Here is a 7,896-nt window from a genome sequence, read left to right as displayed (position 1 = left end):
TCTGTAAATTGCTTTGGGTAGTATGGGCATTTGAGCAATTAATATCGTTATTAATATTGTTATTAATAATTAATATTGTTCAAATAAATCTTCCAGTCCATGCACATGCAGCATCTTTCCATTTGTGTCTTCTTCAGTGTCCTTCATCAATGTTTTAAGTTTTTCCTTCACAGATCTTTCACCTCCTTGATCTTAGACTGAGGTCATTTACCCTGAAATATTTTTTATGCTATTGTAAATGGGATTTTCTTAATTTCTGTTTCTGATAATTCATTGTGAGTGTATAGAAATGCTACTGATTTTTGTCTATTAACTTTTTTAACCTGTAACTTTGTACTGTTACTTATTTCATACATAAACATAGGACTGAACTTTATTTTAAACTTACTATGTTCAAAAATTTTCTAATAAATGGACACTAAAGCAAGATTTAAGTCAATCTCAGGCAAATGTGAGGGCAAAGGAAAATAGGACAGGAAGGTTTGGGAAAAAATACAAGATGATGTGTTGTCATACTGGTCAATACTCTATGAAAAGTCACAAGAGACACAGCTGACCCCTCAGCAGGTGCTCCTGCTTGGCCATGAGGAATATTTCCAGACAAGTTGCAAGGAAACCATGCCTTGGAATAGTCCATGGATGGAGGAAAGAAGAAGGAATTTATCTGTTGCCCTTCTCACATCTTATGGGAGGAATAATACACCTATACATTTGGGTTGTGTCATTTGTACCTTCCAGCAGATTCTGGGGAAGCTGGATCTCAAGCTTTGAAGTGTTTAGAAATGGTGTAAAGAGTTCAGAGTGGGTCCCTGCAGTAGCTGAGTGTCACAGAGACAGGAGGGGCCATAAGAGTCTGAGGGGACCCATAAGATGTATTTAACACAAGTATTCCCTTGCATCTCTTAATTTAGTTTGTTACACCTAAGAAGCTTTAAAATCAATCAATTCATGTGAACTGATAATAAAAATGCTCTTTTTGTGGGGAGGCATTAATGCATAGTAAGAGTCCAGCCTGTAGACCTGTGTTTGAAACCAGCTGACAATGACCAGCTGTGTGACTCTAGTCAAGGCATTTCACATTTTGGTGCCTTAGTTTTCTCATTTGTAACATAGGACTAATACTTAAAATCATACTTGACACCTAGCAAGAACTATATGAGCACCATAATTACTATATCTAGCTTTTGAATATATTATTGTCATTATTAATACATCTGGATTTTATTACCCCAGTACTGTGTTAAGTGCTTTGTGTCTATAAGCTCAATGAATCTCCTGGCACCTGTATGAAGTAGGCTCTACTGAGATTCCTACAGCAGGTATTATTATTATTCCTATTTTACAAGGTAGTTTTGCTCTACCACATGCTCCCACCATGATGTGCTGCCTCACCACAGGTCCAAACAATGGTGCCAACCAATCAATCACAGGCTGAAACCTCCAACACTGTGAGCCAAGATAAACCTTTTCTCTTTGTAAATTGATTATTTCAGGTATTTGTTACAGAGACAGAAAGCCAACTAACATAATGTGGATGCATTTAAATATATATCTCTAGCTTGCGTTTATTTACCTAGTAGAGTCCTAAGCTTGGAAATTGAACACATTTTTGTTTCCAAAAAATATCTATGTTCTGAGGGGCATTACTCTATTCTCAGATACGACTGGTGTAGGGAGTGTGACCATCATTCACCTCAGGTTAGCAGGCTATTGTCATCCTTGAGTCTCTCTCTTCTTTACCTTCTAAATGCATAAGCTTACGAGTCCTGTCAAATTTTTATCTCATTTCTGGTATTTTCCCTTCCTCTCTGCCCTTATTGCTGTTGCCCTGGTTTTGTTTCTTGACTGAATTAGACTGCCTGGACTGCTTCAGAATGTTTCTTAGTCTATTTTCTGTTGCTAATAATGTAAATTGACAGACTGGGTAAAAAATAAAGGAAAGTGATTTATTTTGACTCACAGTTCTGGAGGTGTAAATTCTAGGGGCCTCATCTGATGGTTGCCTTCTTGCTAGCAGAGTCTGAGGCAGCACAGGGCATTGCATGGCAAGAGTCAGGAGTGTGCAGGTGTTTATGTGTGTCTCTCTGGTCTCCTTCCCTCTTCTTATAAAGCTACTGGAGATGAGGGGGTTCCAATCTAATGACCTTATCTAATCCTTATCATTTCCCAAAGGTCCCTCCTCTAAACACCATAGTTGGATTAAGTTTTTATCCTTTTACTACCTCACAATGGAGATTAAATTTCAATGCGTGAAGCCTTGGGGAACACACTCAACTCATATACAAACCACAGCAAGAAGCTTTCAAATTTTTTGAACTTTGGCTTGGCTTCCTTAAATCTATCCTCATCATTGATGCCAGGTTGTATTTCTAAACACAAATCTGACTAAATAACACTTCCACTTAAAACTCTGTATTGACTCCCCATTGCCTAAGAATAAAGTTCTATCTTCTTGGCATGACCTCCATGGACATCTCAGACCTGGCTTCAGCTGCTTTCTACAGGGCCTTTCACTTAACAATCCCCACCAGGCACCTTAAACTTTAGTCACAAAAAAGAACTTGGAGTTCTTTTGAGCTGCCTTGTTTCTTGCCTCCATTTCTTTATTAAATCTATCCTCTTTACCTAGACCATTTTTCTATTCCTTCACCTTTACTGGTCAATTTCTTCTATTTAGTTTATGAATTTGTGATTCAGCTCATGATTCACATCTTTGAGGAAGTCTTTTTTGTCACGAGTGAATCCCAGACTCTAGACTGGGCTGGCTATTCTGCTTTTGTGCTTCCACATATCCCTGTTCACTGTCCTGAAGATGTACATATCCATTTACATGTCTGTGTCACAATTAGATTGCAGGTTCTCTGAAGTTTGAGGCTATGCATTATTTCTTTACATATGCCTGTGCCTATCAGTAGCATACAGTAGTTACTCAAAAAATACTTTTAAACTTAATGTTGAACAAATAAATGAATGAATCATTAATGAAAAACTATTTTATTTCTGAAAATATTTCACTTACCAAATAAGGCAGAAGAAGAATAATCAGTGGTAATGAAAGTGATTACTTCTCAGGTTTGGTTATGAATAGCAGCAGGCATAATGATATTTGAACAGCCCTGTGAGATCTGGAGGTGCTCAAAGTTAATTGCGTCCCAAGAGAAAAACCTGGAAGTCTCTGTTAGTAGAGCTGCTGTCATAGGGGATGGCTAGAATTTTTATATAGTGCCACAAGAAACTTAGCAAGACTTCCACGTGCACAAAACTCTCATTTCAGTTAAGCCTTCTATGTTTATAGGAAGTCTAATTTTCTGAATGAAAAATCATTTACTACACCTTGTTAAGTTAATAACATACAGGTTCTTTGTCTGAATATGTTAAGGCGGGGAGGGGGACCAGGGGAGCAAGCCACAGTTACAATTCTTTTTTTCCTTCCAGGGCTTCATGAAGACCCTGAATCTAGCTACAGCAGAAAGACAAGAGGGAATGGCTATTTCTCCTGAAGTGTATTTATGAACTTCACGTATCATTAGGGTTCCTTGTGTAGTTAAACTAATAGTAAGTAATGAGATGATGATGGTAAAAAAGAAAATGAACTAATAATAATTATTATAATTATATAGAAGTTACTGTTCTCAGATGCCTACTGAATGGCAGGTGCTAATTACGAAGTATATTTATGCTTCGCAACAACCTTTTAAATAGAAATTATTTTTCCCTTTTTCAGTTTGAACAACTAAAGTTCAGAAAGATCCAATAACTTGGGGGTAAATCCAGGGAACGAACTGGGAAGACTGTGGGGTCAAAGGTCATTGGTGGTTTCACCAGTCTGAGTCTTCGAGAAATTTTGTTACCTGCTAGCGCACATGTGACAGCAGGACGGGTCAGCTGAGTAATCCGATACAGCTGCCTAAGAGACTGAATGTCCAAAGTGGTCAAAAGGCGAAGCAACTATGCACGGTAGGAAGGTACAATCATAAGACGCGCAGTCTCCAGCTAAGAGCCTAGAAAAGGGATGGACTAGGTGGCTGGTTCCACCAAGAGCTTAGGTAGGAGGACGAGGGGCGGGACCTGGGCGGGAACTCTAAGGAACGTGCAGATCATTTGTGTACTGCCCAGAAATGCCGCCTCTCCCAGGAACGTAAAGGTGAGGGGAAAGTGAGTGTAGACATTATAAACACCTCGGTGACTTGTTGAGGAAGCTCATTCTCACCTGTCCTATACTAAAGAAAAGCATGCTTTATGCTCGCCTGAGGTGGCTTTCTGGTAGAGCAAGCAAACAGGTGACGGGGAGAAGGTATTGCACAGGACGTCATCCCCTCTGCACATTGGTACGGCCCATCCCCCGCCGCTGATCTGGCAGGCTGCGCGCGCACCCTGCGGCGGGGCGCGGGTCGGCGGGGAGCTGTGGCCTCCGCCGCCCGCCTCCGTAGCTAACTCCGTTGCCTCCTCCCGCTCCTCGCGTGCTCCTCGCCGGCCCAGCGCCCGTCAGCTTGCGCGTCCGCGCGCTTGGCGGGGAGGAGCGCGACAGCGGGGACGCGCTTCGGTGACTCCGCCCCCCAGCTCCCCTCCCCTGAGTCCTGGAGCCCGGCTCGTGCGACTCGGTGCGAGGAGACGGGGGACCCTGCGCCCGCGCGCTCGCCCCAGCGCCCCCGCCCCAGCGCCCCCGCCCCGGCGTGCGAGGTGCCGCGCCCTCCTGCTGCCCTGCCTGGTACATGGAGGGGCCTGTTCGGATCGCAGCCGCCAACGCCGCCAGCACGCTGGGGGATGACCTGGGGGTGGCTTTCGGAGCCGGCTGCTGCGCAAGAGGTCTGGGGGCTTAGCCAGCCCCGCCGAGAGGTGCGGGGGTGGGGGTCCCGCAGCAGGGTCGGAGACAGGGGTGAACCAGGGAGACTGGGCTTGGGGGCCACGCCGCTTGGGAGCGGGAGTTCTGGGGGAAGGTCAGGCCGGCGTGTCCCGGAGGGCGTGGGGGTTCTGGACTGCGTGCGGGGTTGGGCAGGGCAGCTGATGGGTGCCCAGCAGGGAGCTCAGACGTTCCCAGTCCTCAGACACTCGGAGCCCCCTCGTGGGAGGAGGCGGGGTGAGGTGTCAGTGACTTGATGAAATCTGTCTTTGACGATGATCCGCTGGGGCAGGTGGGATGCAGCGTAGTTGCGAGCGAGAGGCGCCAGCGCATTTTCCCAAGGGAGCCGGTTCCATTGCTCTCTCTCCATCCCTGCAGAGTGCCCGCGAGAGACAGTGATTTATGTGTAGGGAGAAGCAAGAGAAATTTCCTGCACAATGTATCTTTCTCTGCCTTCACAGACTCAGTGACTTCCCAGCCCCAGGGAGTGTATTTTTCCTTCTTCTCTGTAAAGCTTTCTGTGGATTGCATTATCATTTGCTAAATACATTACAGCTCGCTATTTATTTCAGTCTGCAGCTTCCAGACCTTTGTTGCTTTTTCTCCACATCTAGGAATTCCAGTAATAAATCACCGAGGGGGATAGATAGACTCTCTTGCCCTTCCCTTTATTGTTCTCCCTAACCCCACCAAATCAGGTGGAAGGCTCTCCGAAAGGAGCCGCAGAATGCCTGCCTTCCCTGGTGGGGACGACAGAGGGTGGCAGGTGCTTTAAGGGCAGGCTGTTCTTCAACTGGAATCTAGAGTTTAGGTAGCCTCATTAACAGAAAGTCAGCCTTTGTGTTCTAAATCAGACACCTTGAAAAACAGGAGGTTGGACTAAAAGGCAACAGATTTATTCTCAGGCCATTGCCAGGAAAGATGAAAGAGGACAAGTTAGTTAATTCTGATTCCATGCCTCACTGATACCATAACTCTCAGATTCCCAACTGACATTTGGCATACCTAATGGACGGTGTCTGCAAGAAGAAGTTGGAGTGGAGACTGGAAAGCAAAATGTTTTCCCCCCCTTAGTATCATTGTAGACATTCTATTACATTTTATTGCTCCTTTTATACTAGTAGTCTATTTTTAGCTGAAAATGGGTTGGGGCAGTTTAGCTTTTAGGATAAAATGAAAAAACCTTCAGAAAATTTCTGGAAATTTTAAATTAGTGCTTAACTAGAAAGAATTCTTAGGAACCCAGAGAGGCACCAAATACTGTAGTCTCTGTTATGCACATGTTGAAATAAACTGCCACATATTTTAAGTTATATGAGAAGGATGGAGAAAACCTGTTTCATTTTGTAAAGACATGCTTTGGGTGTGTGTTCTGCAGTGTGTGGAGCAGAAACATTTATATTTCTATAAAACATACACACAAATGTATATTGTTTAACTTTCATGGAAAAACTTGGATATAGTATTTGGGAAACCTGTCTTTGTTTGAATAGTTTAGTCAACCAGGAAAATCACTACTAGAGGTAGTGTGCTATTGTTTGTGTAGTAACTCACTTGGGATGCTTTGATTGATTGCTATGGCTCTCATCAACCTCTTTGCAAAGTACTTAAACAGCTTTGACTCCTAAACGGAAGGTAGAAAGAACCCTTAGGACTTGGAGCATTACTGATCTAGCCTGTGTAGATTACCCTCAAAATCTATCTTCTACTTTGCCTTCCTTGCAGGTGGTTTGATGTTAGTTCACTTTAAGACAGGGCTGCCCCCAACCCCATCATGAAGGTATATATGGACTTGGGCATTGTGTAGGAATAGAAACTCTGTCATAGGACTTGGCTCTAAAGAGGTCAGGTAAAATTTAATAACTAGCTCATATGTTTTCCTCTGATTTTTCCACTTTGCCTGAATACTTTCATGGCTTTTTAGATTATTTCATGTATGGTTTTGTCAAAATGTAAGTTGAGGTGAAAATTTCTTTTTTCAGAGATGTTTCTTTTTTTAAACATATAGAGTAAAAATTGATGATTGTTTCTAAGTTAAATGCTGGGGAAATGATTTCAGAAATTAAATTATCTTAGTGAAATCATGAAAGGCATAGAAAATAAAAAACAATGGGAAAATTTGTTGTTCTAATGTGTAATTACATTAGCTAACCCTCTGTGATAGCATTGATACTGTGTAAGAGTATAGGTAAGACAATACATTAGAAGTGTAGGTGAATTGCCTACCAGGTAAGCTTTCTTTAGAGAAATATTAGTACTTAATGCAAACTAATTAGATTAGAAATAGAATTTGGAGTCTGCTCGTTAAATGTATTGCTTTGAAGGACTTGCTTTTACAGTGTTTTGTGGGCTGATGCTTTTTTCAGGAAATTTTATGAACTTGGCTTGAATTAGAAAATGTTTTATAGTTTTTATTTAAAATTTTATATTGTATGTAAACATTCTCTGTGATAAATTTTTGTTGTTTATTTGGCACAAATTCACTAATTCAAGAGCATGATGGGGGAAGAAAGCTCACCTGATTGTTCCCTGTTAAAATCAAGGGATGGTATATGAAATAAACTTAATGTCACTTTAAAAATATTATATTACAATGAGATGAAAAACTGGTTTGTTGGTTTTTTTTTTTAATCCCTTAGGTTTTTGCTCATTGTTTGTGCTCCTTCCCTCCATTGTCAGACTTAAAGCATACAGTATCATTGTCATCTGTCCCCTGAATAATGGTCCTGAGGTGATATTATTAATGTGGCTTTTTAAAATCAAACTAATTATACTTGCCTAAAAGAGCCACATGTGTGTGATTCTAGCTGCCTGGTGCCTTTTGAGAGCCCTGGAGACAAGCTAGTGAATAGAGCTGAAAATTCATTCTGTATTTGATTAAATGGAACAGACTCGCTGCTCCTTACCCCAGCAGGGGCTATGAGATCTCTTGATCCCCGAAGCGGCTCCAAGACCCTGGGAATTCCATTAGCGAGCACCTGAGGAATTTCTGCCCTGCAGTGCCTTTTTTGAATGTGTGTGTGTGTGTGTGTGTGTGTGTGTGTGTGTGTGTGTAG

General features: G+C 42.3%; 1 protein-coding gene across 1 annotated transcript in view; it reads left to right on the top strand.

Moving 5' to 3' along the window:
* Positions 1-4,398: 4,398 nt before the first annotated feature.
* Positions 4,399-7,896, top strand: part of Cdon (cell adhesion associated, oncogene regulated) — a 97,327-nt gene continuing 93,829 nt past the window's right edge. Inside the window, 1 exon segment of the mRNA XM_047516486.1 lies at positions 4,399-4,806. The gene's annotated coding sequence lies outside the window, so the exon portion shown is untranslated.

Source organism: Sciurus carolinensis, chromosome 11 (genome assembly GCF_902686445.1).
Source record: "Sciurus carolinensis chromosome 11, mSciCar1.2, whole genome shotgun sequence".
Taxonomy (NCBI): Eukaryota; Metazoa; Chordata; class Mammalia; order Rodentia; family Sciuridae; genus Sciurus; species Sciurus carolinensis.
This window is presented reverse-complemented; position numbering and strand designations above follow the sequence as displayed.